Here is a 16449-nt window from a genome sequence, read left to right as displayed (position 1 = left end):
AGCTGGTCAAAGGCTGGCTTACATGCTACATAAGCACTTTCTTCTTATACTATGCTTTCATATAGTTTGATAAATAGCACTGGGTGTCTACAAGTCTTAGCTATATTATTATTTGTCATTTGGAAAATGTGAATAGTTTTATCTATTTCTTTTCATATGGAATTTTATTTTCCTATTTATCTTCCTAAATGAATAAATTTTTAGAAATTTAATATAACATGGAAAATGTACATAAAAAAGATCATATCAGAGTTCTTCGATGCTTTTCTTCTGTTTACAACCAGTGGGTTACAAGAAAGAATACATACTCATTTTAGGCTTTTCTGGGATATATTTGTCATCATTTCTATGCCACATGTGATTTTTAGTTTAAGTGAATGAGGTCCATTAAAGTAGTCTAGACATCAAAAGCAGGGAATATGCAGATATTTTTTCAGTTTTACAAATACCACAAACTGTTCTTTAAACCCCAAATTCCTTGATTTTCCTGCTATAAAATGTAGAAAAATTCATTAATTGGGCCCTTAATTGTATAAAAACAGTGCTTCTCCAAACAAGCAAAGCAAGAATGTTAACATAGTTTTTCTCAGGATTCCTCAACCTCTCTACTACAGTATTACTAACAATGGAATTTGAGGACAGATTTTCTGACTGTGTTGTTTAAACCAACTCAATATGGTATATGGTCTCATCACAAACATAAGAAATATAAGTTGTTAGTAAGATTCCATGTTTTAAGATAGATTTTAAATACTTATGAAATACCCATTAGGATATATCCAGATCCAGATATAGATATCAAATATGCTTTAAATCAAAAGAAAGCTTAAGTATAATTTATTCTTATTTAGATATAGCTATTGAAAGCCAATAAGGGAGAGATAAGGGATGTTTGCTACAAATAAGAATAAGTAGGTACAATAAAGGATTAATCACTTTCAACAGGAGGAGCAAAGGACTTTTAAATGCTTTTCCCCTAACATCTCAACCCCAAAAGCAGACACCAAAAGTCTGTGGGAAACTGTTAATTTAATGAGACTATAAACCACTTTAGAACTATGATTACCTGTTTAAAGGAAGATGTTAAATGGTATTTTCTGCTACTGCTGAAATAATAATTGTTTGAAGTCCATTGACCTCTGGGGATTTCTGCTAGGTGCTTAAGTAGCAGTCTACCATCAGCATTCTCCAGTGGACCAGGGAGGGTCTCAATAGTAAGATATTTGAATGTTTGCTCAAGTTATTCTACAACAGCAAGAACTTCACAATATTGTTTTAAAGAAAAGAATCTGAAAGTATTGCAGGTATTTCATAACTAGGCATAATTCATATAGGATGAACACCCAGTTCTATACTTTTAATCGGTATGGTTTTTTCCCCAAGAAATCAATATAAAATACAGCATAATTCTAAGCAATATTCTTTAATTCATGTTTCTATCTTGATTATTTGGATAAATGGTCTATCAATGGCATAGTTTTAGCTGTACTAATGGAAAGTTCAAATAACATGGAGTAAAATCATAGGAAAAATACTTATTTATTGAACAATGAGTCTAAAAATTGGCTCAGCACCACAATGATATAATCAAAGTTTCTGATTATCATAATAGTTTGGCTTGACCACTTTAGTATATCACCTTTTCATTTCCATGTTCATTATTTCATGGTCCCAATAGTACTGCTGAATCATATTCAGAGGGAAGATAGGAAGATAAGGTCAAGAATGACATTGATAACCTCTTCTCTTAGGCTAATCTCTTTTTGAGTTCTTTTTTTTTTGCTTTTTTGTCATATTTTTTAAATATTAATTTTTTAGAGTATTTTTAGGTTCACAATAAATTTAAGCAGAGAGTACAGAGATTTCTCATATATTCCCTACTTGTACACATATATATCCTCTTTCATTATCAGCATCACTCAGCAGAATGGTATATTTATTACAATTGATGAACCTACATTGACACATCATAATCACCCAAAGTGCATAGTTTATGTTACGGTTCACTCTTGGTGTTGTGAACTGTGTGGGTTTGGACAAATGTGAAATGACATATATTCATCATTATATTATCATAAAAAATTTTTTCACTGCCCTAAAAATCCTCTTTGCTCTACCCATTTATCTTTTCCTCCCCTCCCTACCCCTGGCAACCATTGATCTTTTTACTGTCTTCACAATTTTGCCTTTTGCAGAATGTTGTATAGTTGGAGTCACACAGAATGTAGCCTTTCCAGATTAGTTTCTTTCTCTTATTAATATGCATTTAAGGCTACTCCATGTCTTTTTATGGCTTCATAGATCATTTCTTCTTAGCGCTGAATACTATTCCATTGTCTGGATGTACCACAGTTTATTTAACCATTCACCTATTGAGGAAAATCTTGTTTGCTTTCAAGTTTTGACAGTTATGAATAAAGCTGCTGTAGACATTCATGTGCAGGTTTTTGTGTGGACATGAGTTTTCAGCTCCTTTGGGTAAATACCAAGGAGGGTATTTGCTGGATCATATAGTAAGAGTATGTTCAGTTTTGTAAGAAACCTCCAAACTGTCTTCCAAAGTGTCTGTACCATTTTACATTCCCATCAGCAATGAATGAGAGCTCCTATTGTTGTAGATTCTCACCAGCATTTGGTGTTGTCAGTGTTCAAGATTTTGGCCATTCTAATAGGAGTATAGTGGTATCTCACTGTTGTTTTAGTTTGCATTTTCCTAATGACATATGATGTGGAGCACCTTTTCATATGCTCATTTCCTTCCATATATCTTCTTTGTTGAAGTGTATATTAAGGTCTTTGGCCCACATTTTAATCAGGTTGTTTTCTTATTACTGAGTTTTAAGAGTTCTTTATATATTTTAGATACAGTTCTTTATCGGAAGTGTCTTTTGCAAATATTTTCTCCCAGTCTATGGTTTGTCTTCTCATTTTCATGCCATTGTCTTTTACAGAACAGAAGTTTTTTAATTTTATGAAATCCAGATTATTTCTTTAATGAATTGTGACTTAGGTGCTGTATCAAAAAAGGCATCTCCACACCGAAGGTCATCTAGGTTTCCTTGTATGTTATGTTCTAGGAGTTTTATTGTTTTGTAGTTTACATTTAGGTCTGTTATCCATTTTCAGTTAATTTTTGTGATGGGTATATGGTCTGTTTCTGGATTTAATTTTTGCATATAGATGTCCAGTTGTTCCAGGACCATTCGTTGAAGAGACTATCTTTGCTCTGTTGTATTGCCTTTGCAATACATATATATATATATATATATTCATCATTATATTATCATAAAAAATTTATATATATATAAATGTATATATGTATATATATATACATATATATATTATATATATATATATAGTGGTCTATTTCTTGGCTCCCTATTTTGTTCCATTGATCTGTCTATTCATTCACCAATACCACACTGACTTGATTACTTGATTACTGTAGCTTTTTAGTAAGTCTTGAAGTCAGATAGTATCATTCTTCCAATTTGGTTCTTCTCCCTCAATATTGGCTATTCTTTTGCTTTCTCCATACTTAGGTCTTTAACAAAAAAGCAAAGGCTTTCCCAGAAATCCCCAGAAAACTTCCTCTTAAATTTCATTGGCGGGACCGTTTTACATGGTCATGCCTAGTTGTTAGAGAAGTTGAGAAAAAATATATACCTGGACCTTTCAGCCTCTATAGAGGAAAGGGAGAAAAATTTTAGCTTTGCTTTAGAAAAGCAATTAGTTTTAGTGGTTCTTTTATGAGCCAACCAATAGGGTCTGCTACATTAAGAATATGGTAAATTACAATAGCCTCTTTTTTTTTAAGATTTTATTTATTTATTTGTCAGAGACAGAGAGAGCATGAGCACAAGCAGGGGGAATTGGGAGAGGCAGAGGGAGAAGCAGGCTCCCCGCTAACGAAGGAGCCCAATGTGGGACTTGATCCCAGGACTCTGGGATTATGACCTGAGCTGAAGGTAGGCGCTTAACTGACTGAGCCACCCAGGTGTCCCAATAGCCTCTTTTTTAAATTTAAATTCAATTAACCAACATATAGTACATCATTAGTTTCAGATGTAGAGTTTAATAGTTCATCATTTGGATATAACACCCAGTGCTCATCACATCACATGCCCTCCTTAATGCCCATCACCCAATTACCCCATCTCCCCACCTACCTCCCCTCCAGCAACCTTCAGTTTATTTCCTATAGTTAAGAGTCTTTCATGGTTTGTCTCCCTTTCTGATTTCTTATTCAGTTTTCCCTCCCTTCCCCTATGATCCTCTGAGCTGTTTCTTATTTTCTACATATGAGTGAAACCATATGATAATTGTCTTTCTCTGATTGACTTATTTTGCTCAGCAAAATACCCTCCAGTTCCATCCATGTCTATGTAAATGATAAGTAGTCATCCTTTCTGATGTCTGAGTAATATTCCATTGTATATACGAACCACATCTTCTTTATCCATTTGTCTGTTGATGGATATCTTGGCTCTTTCCACAGTTTGGCTATTGTGGACATTGCTGCTGTAAACATTGGGGTGCATGTGTCCCTTCAGATCATTACATTTGTATCTTACCCCGAAGATACAATGCCTCTTAATAGGAGTTTGCTGTGTAAACTAAGGAGTAAGGTCAACTTTTCCTACACAGGGTAGAAGAGTTAAAAAGGTGTTGTGTGACTAACTTTCCTCCAGGTCCTCTGATACCAAATTTTATGCCCTGTCACAATGCTAGGTTTAAGCCAGTGACTCTCAAAGTAGTATTTACTAAATACAATATCTTTAACATAGTGTATATAGTCATGAGAGATGATGTCTTAAAATCATTATCTTATACTAAACAGAAATGTGAATGAGCAAAAGATAAATATATAACAGCCTGAATAAATTTTACAAACATAATGTTGGTAGAAAAAAAGACACAAATGAGTACATGCCATATGATTCCACTTACATAAGGTTTGAAGGTAGGCAAAATTAACCTATGATATTAAAATTCAGATAGTGCCTTCCTTTGTGAATAGAGTAGTGACTAGAAGGGGTGTGAAGGAGACTTCTGGGGTATGGTAGTATTCTGTTTCTGGACATAAGTCTTCATTGTGCAGGTGTGTTTGTTTTGTGAAAATTCATTAACCTATACACCAATGATCTCTGTGTGTTTGTATGTATGTGTGTGTACACACACATGCTTCAATATGATTTGCTCAAAACAAACAACAATTAAGATTTGACAAATCAAATTAACAATTTGATTTGAATTGTCAAGTCTCAGAATTTGCTAAAGTAAGTTTGGGAGCCTTTACTATTCAGATTTTTCAGGGGCCTAACTTTGTGTATTATTTATGTCAAATGAAAGCTGCATTTCTTTCAGAATTAGACTGATTTCATCTCAACTGATTGAGGTGAGTGATTTGGAAAACAGAAATAATCACAGACATATATATATATTCATATGTGTTTGGGTGTCTGTATGAGAATTGTTGACTCAGCTGTAAATATTTTTAATTCCCACAGAATATTTATATAACACTTGGTCCAGTTTAGGTTGAATGTTTTTTTTAAAAGATTTTATTTATTTATTCATGAAAGACAGAGAGAGAGAGAGGCAGAGGGAGAAGCAGGCTCCCAAGGAGCAGGGAGCCCGACGCGGGACTCGATCCCAGGATCCTGGGATCATGACCTGAGCGGAAGGCAGACGCTTAACCATCTACACCCAGTCGCCCTAGGTTGAATGTTTTAAAGATTTTATTTATTTATTTAATTGACAGAGAGAGAGCGAGTGTGAGAGGGAACACAAGCAGGGGGAGTGGGAGGGGGAGAAGCAGGCCTCTGGCCGAGCAGGAAGCCCAGTGCGGGCCTCGATCCCAGGACCCTGGGATCATGACCTGAGCCGAAGGCAGTCGCTTAACGAACTGAGCCACCCAGGCGCCCCTAGATTGAATGTTTTAAATCTGAGCACCATGAACTCTGCAAGCATATTTTCTATGTAAATTTCTATCCATAATATTAGTATCCTCCATAGAAGAGATGGTGGTTTCTACCAGGTATAATTAAATGCACAAAGCACAAGTTTTTAGGGAATGCTGTAACTATTGTATTACTTGGTGAAAACACTGATACTTAAATTTTCACTGCAAAATACTCTTCAAATGTACTCACAACTTACACGGAAAGGGACTCATACTCATTAGTCCTAGCCAGTGTCAAAGTAAAAGCACATTTTCTACCATGTTATGCAAAAGGATGATTAATTTAAATCTTAAGATAAATGTGTCTGTTTACAAGTAGGTATAAACTAGCAAGGAAAAAAAATGTTTTACAAGATGTAGCAAGAGAAGTAAATCTTCTAAAGACTGTTTGATTTGAATCTACCCAGGAACTTATATGAATTTTACCTATTTATCCAGGGAAGAAAACTTAGTTACATTTCCAGTTTATAGGCTATAACAAAGTCTTAGGGATCATGAGCAAAAAATGCTGAGATGTGAAAACACAGTGGGGTAAAGTCTTCTATAAAAGGCAATGTCATAGAAAATAAATGAGTAGGATTAAAATTGGTTCCTATGAATTTTCTGCACTCTGCGTGTTTCTCCAAATATGAACTTAAACTCATGTTCTAATGAACTGAACTTCAGCATAGTCCCAAATACATCCTTGACATATGCCAAACTGCACAAAAAGAGCAATAATACACTGGCAATTCTGGCTTCAAAAACTGGCCTTTTTATACCTGGATAGTATTTCCTTGAATGAATTACCAGCATTCTAGAAGCAGTCTCCTGACTTTCATACCCAAAAATAATTCACTTCTAATCTATAAACCCAGATAGACAGTTTGGTAGTATGAAGGAGACCTTTCTTTTCTTTCTTTTTAAAGATTTTATGTATTTATTTGACAGAGAGAGAGAGAGAGAGAGAGGAAGAGAGAAGGAGCACACAAGCAGGGAGAGCGGCAGGCAGAGGGAGAGGGAGAAGCAGGCTCCCCGCTGAGCAGGGAGCCCGATGCAGGGCTCCATCCCAGGACCCTGGGACCATGACCTGAGCCGAAGGCAGACTCTTAACGACTGAGCCACCCAGGTGCCCCTGAAGGAGACCTTTCTAATACTATATAAATCTAAGAAAGAGTCCTCAGTAGGAGCAAATATAAACATAAAATTATGTTCTCCACTTCTAGCAGTTGAAAAACATTACACATTACTACAATTCAATGGTGTCCTCTTATTTTTTAATTAAAGATTTTTTTTTGAGTATAATTGACACACAATGTTACATTAGTTTCTGGTGCCTGATATAGTGATTTGACCACTCTATATGTTCTGCTCTGCTCACCACAAGTGTAGCTCCCATCTGTCACCATACAACCCTACTGTAATACCACTGACTGTATTCCCTGTGCTGTGCCTTTTATTCCTGTGACTTATTCACTCATTAACTGGAAGCCTCTATCTCCCACCACCCTTCCACACTCATTTTGCCTATCCCCCCACTACCCTTCCCTCTGGCAATCATCAGTTTGTTATTTGTATTTATAGGTCTGTTTCTGCTTTTTGTTTGTTTATTTGTTTTGTTTTCAGATCCCACATATGAGTGAAATCATATGGTATTTGTCTTTCTCACTCTGATTATTTCACTTAGCATTATACCCTCTAGGTCCATCCATGTTGTCACAGATGGCAAGATCTCATCTTTTTATGGCTCAGTAATATTCCTTTGTGTATGTGTGTGTGTATGTATATATATGTGTGTGTGTGTGTGTGTGTGTGTGTGTGTGTATACACACACACACATTTCCTTTATCCATTCGTCTATCAGTGGACACTTGTGTTGCTTCCGTATCTTGGCTATAGTAGATAATGCTGCAATGCATGTAGTGGTGCATATATCTTTTCAGTTAACATTTTCATTTTCTTTGGGTAAATACCCATTAGTTGAATTACTGGATCATATGGCACTTCTATTTCTAATTTCTTGAGGAAACTCCATACTGTTTTCCACAATGGTTTTCTGTTTGCATTCCCATCAACAGTTGATGAGGGTTCCTTATTCTCTCAGTGGTGTCCTTTTAATCACATATGCTTAAACAAAACACCATATTATAATTATATTTGACGTTTAGGGGAGTCAAGAATTCAAAACTGGAATATGTGAGAGTAAGAAAGAGTATAGCCAAATATTCTACATCAGGATGCAACTTTTTGAACAAGTACACTAACTGAGTTTTGGGATATCATAAAAATTTATTTTCTATGCAATCTTTCATTTGTTTTATTAAAAGTATATCATTCAGAAGAGTGCATAGGTGTATATGTTGGCTTACAGAATTTTAATAAATTATGCACCTCCATTTTTGTTGGCAGTTCTTTCAAAGTCCCCTGTGTGCTCCTCCCCAATTGCTTTACTTCTCACCCTCTACCCAGAGGTTTTCATCATTCTGACCTTTTTAATTATCATCCCATTTTCTTTTATTAATTTTCAATAATTTTACCAGTTATAAATATATCTCTGCTATTTTTGGACTTAATACAAATTCCTACTCTATAACATCTGTGTCAAGCTTATTTCGCTCATTAGATACAAGGTTTGGGAAGATACATTGGTGTTATATGTAGCTGTCTTTCATTCAGTTTCTCTGCTGCATAGCCTTCCATTTTAAGCCCACTTGACAATACATTTGCCATTCTACTATTGATGGACATTTTTGTTTTCTTGTAATTTGTTGTTAATATTCTTATATATTTACTTCAGGAGTGAGATTCCTGGATCATATATTATTGTGTGTACTTCACCTTTCCTATGGAATTCTAGTCTGTTTTTGCAAGTGGTTGGGTCAATTTGTATATCACAACCACCATTGGCCAGAAGTTCCTGTTGTTTCACATGTATCCCAACATATGAGTATCAGATGTCTAACTTTTGCCTGAAAGTTTGGGTGATGCATGGTAACTCTTGTCATTTAACTTGCTATATTTTTTATTGCTAACAAAGTTGAACGTCTTTTCATGTTTATTGGCTAATTTGCATTTTTAACATATATGCTTTTTAAGGCTTTGTCTAATTTTCTGTTATTTGTTTGTCATTAGTAATTCATTTGAGAAAGTTATAGAACTGGACACCAAGTTTTTGATGGTTATAGAGATATATTTTTTCTCTAGTTTTTTCCCTTTTTTTAACTTCATGGTATTTTGATGAAAATAAGCTTAAAATTTTAATGTGGATATGTATATCACTTTTTCCTGTGAGACTTGAACATTTTGTACTATGTTTAAAAAATTTCAAATCTGGGAGCACCTGGGTGGCTCAGTCATTAAGCGTCTGGCTTCGGCTCAGGACATGATCCCAGGGTCCTGGGATTGAGCCCCGCATGAGGCTCCCTGCTCCGCGGGAAGCCTGCTTCTCCCTCTCCCACTCCCCCTGTTTGTGTTCCTGCTCTCGCTATCTCTCTCTCTGTCAAATAAATAAATAAAATCTTTAAAAAATTTTCAAATCTGATTTAAAATATCTTTAACTCAGAATCTTTATGTTATGCCCCAAAATTTTCCTCTAAAAGATTTGCAGTTTGGCCTTTCACATTTAGTTTTTTAGTATACTTTAAGATTATTTTTAAATAAATAGAATGAGTTAGGAATTCAGTTTCTTTTTCCTTTTTCTGATAGGATATCCAATCCTTCTGTCATCATTTATTGAAATGTCAGTTCTTTCTATAAAGAACTACATGCCATCCCTGTAATAAATATATCAAGAGTCCATAAATGCAAGGGTCTGTTTCTGGATTTTTTGTTTGTTTGCATATGGCTATTGATTTATCCCATACCCATATCATATTGTCATTATATAATTAGTATTAGTGTCTGCTAAAGAAATCCCCTCAATTTTATCTTTTTCTTCGAGATTTTCTGGATTATTCTTCATTCTTACATTACCAAAGAAAAGTTTCTAACCTGTATGTCAAATACAATAGAGAAACATTTGGCAATATGATCAGAATTGCTTGAATTTATTGATTAATCTGAGGACCCTTCATATCTTTGCCATATGGAATCTTCTAGTCCTTGAGCATAGTATATATTTATACTTATTTAGATTTTAGTTAAGTTGCACTAAGGTATACTAATATTTCATGTGAAGGTCTGGCACATCTTTTGTTAGACTCATTCTTAGGTACTTCATATATTTATGTCATTTTAAATGTTTTTTTATTAAGAATTTTAGAGCAGTTTTAGGTTCACATCACAATTGAGTGGAAGGTATAGAGATTTCCCATATTCCCTACCCCCATAGATGCATAGCCTCCCCCATTATCAATATTACTTACCAGAGTAGTACATTTGTTACAATTGATGAATCTACATTGACACCTCATAATCACCCAAAGTCCAGAGTTTACATAATAGTCCACTCTTGGTGTTGTATATTCTGTGGGTTTGGATAAGTGTATAAAGACATGTTTCTATCATTATGGTATCATACAAAGAAGTTACACTACCCTAAAATCCTTTGTGCTCTATTCATACCTCCCCCTTCTCAACTTTTGGCAACCACTGATCTTTTTGTTGTCTCCATAGTCTTGCCTTTTCCAAAATGTCATATAGTTGGAATCACTGCTATAAATATTTGTGTTTAGGCTTTTGTATGGACATAAGTTTTCAGCAACTTTGGGTACCCACCAAGGGACACGCACATTTGCTGGATCATATGGTAAGAGTATGTTTAATTTTGTAAGAAACCTCCAAACTGTCTTCCAAAGTGGCCATACCATTTTGCATTCCCACCAGGAATGAATGAGAGCTCCCACTATTGTAGATCCTTACCAGCATTTGGTGTTATCAGTGTTCAAGATTTTGGCCATTCTAATAGGAGTATAGTGGTATCTCATTGTTTTATTTGAGTGACACATGATATGGAACATCTTTTTATATGCTTATGGCATCTGTATGTATTTTTTGGTGAAGCATCTATTTAAGGTTTGTGACCCATTTTAAAATCAATGGGTATATTGTGATCCTGAGTATCATCTATCTTGGTGAATATTCCATGTACTCCTGGAAAGATTGTACATCTTGCTGTTGTTAGGTAGAGTTCTGTATATATCAAATAGATCAAGTTGGTTGTTGTATTGTTTTATTCTTCTCTATCCTTGCTGACTCTCTCTCAACTACTTTTATTTATTACTGAGAAGGGGATGTTCAAGTCTCCAACTACAATTTTAATGTGTCTATTCTTCTTTTCAGTGCTGTAGGCTTTTGCTTTGTGTATTTTGAAGCTCTGTTGTTGGGTTCCTATATATTGTGAATTGTGTCTTGGTAAATTGGAAATTTTTTTTCATTATGTATGTACTCCAGCTATTAGTAGTAGTAGGCAATTTTTCACCATTTTACTTTTAACTTGCCTATATCATTATATTTCAAGTGACTGTTTTTTGAGACAGCATATGATTATTTTTAAAAAATCCATTCTGACCGCCTTTGTCTTTTAACTGGTGTCTTCAGATCATTTACATTTAATGTAATTATTGGTAAGTTTAGATTTAGGACTGTCACTTTATTTTTTGTTTTTTTTGCTTGTTCCTGCTTATTTCACATTATTTGTAATTTCCAGACTCCTTTAGGTTAAAAAACTCAAGACAAGAAGACTAATCTATTGCATTTCCCCACATATTTACTCCTTCTGTTGCTCTTCCTTCATTCCTGAAGTTCTAAATTCTACCCCCCCGCCCCCCTCCCCCCAGAATCTTTTCCCTTTGGTCTGAAAAGCTTTTCTGAAAAGAAATTGTTCTATAGCACATTTGATAGGTACAAATTCTCTTAGTTTTCCTTCATCCAAGTATATCTTTAATTCACCTTACTACTGAAGAATATTTTACTTGGATATGAAATTCTAGGTTGACAATTTTTTCTTTCAATACCCCAAAATATGCCATCTTCTCTTGCTTTCCATAGTTTCTGGTAAGAAATCCTCAGTTATGTGAATTGATGCTCCTCTATAGTTAATATATCATTTTTCTGTGACTGCTTTCAATATTTTTTCTTCATCTTGGGTTTTCAGTAGTTTGATTATGATTTATATGGGTATAGATTTCTTTGGGTTTATTCTGTTTGGGGTTTGCTTAACTTCTTGAACCTCTGGGGGCATTTTTTTTTTCCCAAAAGGGCAGTTTTCAGCCATTATTTCTTTATCTCTTTTTCTTTTTTTCTAAGATTTTATTTATCTATTTGACAGAGAAAGAGACAGCGAGAGAGGGAACACAAGCAAGGGGAGTGGGAGAGGGAGAAGCATGCTTCCCACCAAGCAGAGAGCCCGATGTGGGGCTCAATCCCAGGACCCTGGGATCATGACCTGAGCCGAAGGCAGACCTTAATGACTGAGCCACCCAGGCACCCCGCTTTATCTCTTTTTCATTACCATCCTATTTCTTCTATCTTTCAGGGATGCTGTTGGCATGACCTTTAGGCCTTCTTGTATTCTCCCACTGGTACTTGAGATTCCATTCATTTAAAAATTTTTTTTTCTCTCTGCTGTTCAAATTGGGCCATTTGTATGTCTTTGAGATACTTTAAATCTTGTTTAAATTCTATACAAAATGTTAATATTTTTGTTTTAGTAAGTTCAGGCCACAAGTTCTAACCCACCCCCTGTGGGTTATTGTTCCAGTGTTAGTTCAGTTTTCAAAACTTTTGTTATGCTTTTTGTTTTCTCCTGGGTGGATGCCCCATAGTGATCAGTCTCAGAACTACTCTGTTAGTTTAGTTTTCACAATCTTTGGAATGCTAATTAGGATCGGATCTATGCATATAGAGGTTAAGAATAAGCCCTGAAGTTCCTAACTGACTTTATTGGATCATTTTTCTGAGCCCTTCTTTTTTTTTTTTTTTAAAGATTTTATTTATTTATTTATTTGACAGAGAGAGCGAGAGAGCACAAGCAGAGGGAGCAGTAGAAGGAGAGGGAGAAGGCGGCTTCCCGCTGAGCAAGGAGCCCGATGCGGGGCTTGATCCCAGGACCCTGGGATCATGACCTGAGCCGAAGGCAGACGCTTAACCATCTGAGCCACCCAGGTGCCCCTGAGCCCTTCTCTCTTTATCATTTCTCCGGTACTTTGCTTTTCAAGGGCTCCATTTTTTGGTGGAGTATCTAGTGAAACCACTCTGCCATGCTCTTTGATGCATTTTCATGATGGGACCCATGTTCTGGCTCTATTGGAATGAGGGCAGAGAGATATAAAAAGCTGTAGGACTTCCCTCCTCCCCCTTTTGAAACTGTAGGTATAGCCAAAGGAGAGTCAAGTGTTGTTCTTCCTTGGAGTTTTGGCTTTTTCAGTTTTCTATAACTTTCTTTTTTTTCCCCTGCAAAAGAATTCCCTGGGGGCTGGGACAAGAAAATAGAAGCAAAAAAAGGAATAAAATGAGGAATTTCTGCACTTCCTCCCAGCATTAGGAGTTCTTGTTTCTGGTCTTCAAGCCAGAACTAGAGAGCATACCCAGAAGCTCTCTCTTGTTCTTTGCCACCATGCTCACTTGTAAGTTTATAGCTGCATTGCATTCAGATAAGAGTATTAGAGGCCAAAAAAAAAAAAAAAAAAGGTAAACCCACTGCTTATTCAGCGTTATTTTGAAATTCTAATGTTCTTTTCCAATCTGCCTACTGTGTAAAATTGTCAGAGACTTCACATGGTTGATCCATACATTCTATCCTGGTTTCATAGTTATATTCAGTGGGAAAAGGTGAAATGTGCTTATTCTATTTCATCCAGAGCCAGGACATCATTTTATTGTTTATAATTTTGTATTCCTTAAAAAGATTTTTCAAGATTATGCTTATTTTGTAATTATCATAACATTTTTATTTCATATTCTGTGTCTGATAATTCCAGTACATAAAGTCTTTTCATGTTTGTTGCCTATTGTTGTTACTGCTTCTCTCTTATTGTGACTTTTCAAGTTTTTCAATTCTGTGGAACCCTACTTGTGGGAAATTGAGAACGGGGATAGAAGTAGACTCTTCCTAAAAGGATTTCTCTTAGTTTCTGGAAGTTTTCTGAGTGTGTTACCCATCTGAGGCCACATAAAGTTTTATAATTTGTTCAGATTATATAAAGTAGTATGAATTCTGACTCCAGGTTGATATCAGGTTAAGCTTGTGGTTACAGTATTTTAGAAGCAGACCTTTTTCTTTCTTTCTTTCTTATTTCAGTGCCTAGATTCAAGATAATCCATTTGTCTTGAAGTTAGAGGAAGGGGGTTTGTTAGATGGCTCTCCTCTTATACTGCTCCACTTGAAGAAGGTGCCTAAGGCCTTGCTACTGGTCCCTGATGCCCTAGAGGCTATGGAAAGCAAAGTTCAGTTTTCTGTCCTTCAAAAGTCACTTGTGGTTAGTTCTCAAGATTTCTGCCTTCAAGTAGATTTTGGCTTGAGTATTTCTTACTTTCCTATAAGTACATCTCCATGCTTAAGATTTTTAATTTTAATTTGTTATTTTAGCTGTTTTCATTGAGAAAGTCTGAGAAACTAACTCACTATATAATTGGAATTGAAACATTCTATGTATTTGTTTTAATGGTGAGCTATTTTTATATTTCCAGAATAATTATTCAGTTGGTTGTATTTGTGCATTTAATTGGTAAAGAACTTTTTACTTTCTTTTTTCACAAAAGACAAACATAAGTTTATTTTGTTTTCTTGCCTAGTTATACTCAAGGAAAACAATTTTGACCGTATTGTTCTCTTTTATTTGTTTATACTAATATACAAATGTTATCCTAGTATGTATCTTAGAATTCTATTATTTTAATGGAACACTGAGTATTATACACAAATAATGAATCATGGAACACTACATCAAAAACTAATGATGTAATGTATGATGATTAACATAACAATAAAATAAAAAACTGTTATTGTAAGTAGTTTGTAAGTAGTTTGTAAGACTATGCATACTCTTACCATGTGATCCATCAATTGCACTCCTTGGTATATACACAAAGGAGCTGAAAACATGTCAACACAAAATCTGCACAAGGATGTTTACAGGAGTTTATTTTAAAATTGCCAAAACTTGGAAACAACTAAGATGTCCTGCAGTAGGTAAATGAATAAACTGTGGTACATCCAGATAATAGAATATTATTCATCACTAAAAATAAATGAGTTGTTAAATCATAAAAAGACATGGAAAAACTTCAAATGCATATTACTAAGTGAAAGAAGCCAATCTGAAAAAGTCTACTTACTGTATGATCCCAAATATATGAAATTCGGAAAAGGCAAAACTAGGAAGACAGTAAGATTAGTAGTTGCCAGAGGTTAGGGGGCAGGGAAAGATAAATAGGCAGAGCACAGAGGACCTTTAAGGCAGTGGAAATATCCTATATGACACTATAAAGGTAAGTACATGTCATTATACATTTGTCTAAATTCATTGTATATAAAACACAAAGAGTGAACCATGGTTTAAACTATGGATTTTGGATTATCATGATGTGTCAGTGTAGGTTCATCAGTTATAACAAATATACCACTTTGTGGGAGATGTTGATTCTGGGGGAGGCTATGCATGTGTAGGGGTAGGAGGTATAGGAGAAATCTCTGACTTTCTGTTTAGTTCTGCTGTGAATTTAAAAGTGCTCTAAAAAATAAAGTATTAAAACTAAAAACACAAACACACATAAACACACAAAATCTGTTACAACCACACTATGTCAGATACTATTACCCTCAACCAATTATTGAATATGAAAGTGTAAAAGTCATTTACTATACAAATATCTTCAAATCTAAAATTAGATGTCAAAAACAAAGTCTGAAAGAGAAAAGCTTCTTGATCTTATTGCATAATCATTTATTCCATCAAAAAGTATATATTCTACATTCTGGTTAGTAGCTAGAGACTGTTGAGTTAACCTAGGTTGAGTTACTGCTTCTAAAATTAAATTATAGGTTCTGATTATTTGCAGAATTGCAGAAGAGTATGGAATATCTTCATTTTACGTTTCTGGGATACCTGATACTTCTTAAAATAGAAATTATTAATTTTTCATAGCTCTGTAAAGCTATTATTTCAGAAATAAAACTGTTATTAATAGAAATATTGGCTTTTTAGACTCAATTTTCTTAAATTTATTTGTAACTTATTGTTAGTTTTCATTATATGTTCTCTCTATTTTAAATTACTTGGTTATTAAGGGAAAACTATTTCTTAGTAATGCAGGAAAGACTAAAGAGGAAGTCTTGACAAAATATCCAGAAAACTCCAATCAGTTTAAACATGCTACATGCATATGTATAGCTTGTTAGAATTTTCAGCATTGTCACTCTTCCTTCATAAAGCAACTTTTCATTTATATTTTGTTTATATCACTCACTTAAAATGTATTAATTTTGTTAACTTGAAGGCACGTAACTGTGGGAATGCCTGAAAATCTAGAACTGTAAGCTATACTTTAAAACATGATTTGTACTT

Source organism: Callorhinus ursinus, unplaced genomic scaffold, assembly GCF_003265705.2.
Source record: "Callorhinus ursinus isolate GAN/ISIS: 27379988/994484 unplaced genomic scaffold, GSC_fseal_2.0 scaffold1, whole genome shotgun sequence".
Lineage (NCBI taxonomy): Eukaryota > Metazoa > Chordata > Mammalia > Carnivora > Otariidae > Callorhinus > Callorhinus ursinus.
This window is presented reverse-complemented; position numbering follows the sequence as displayed.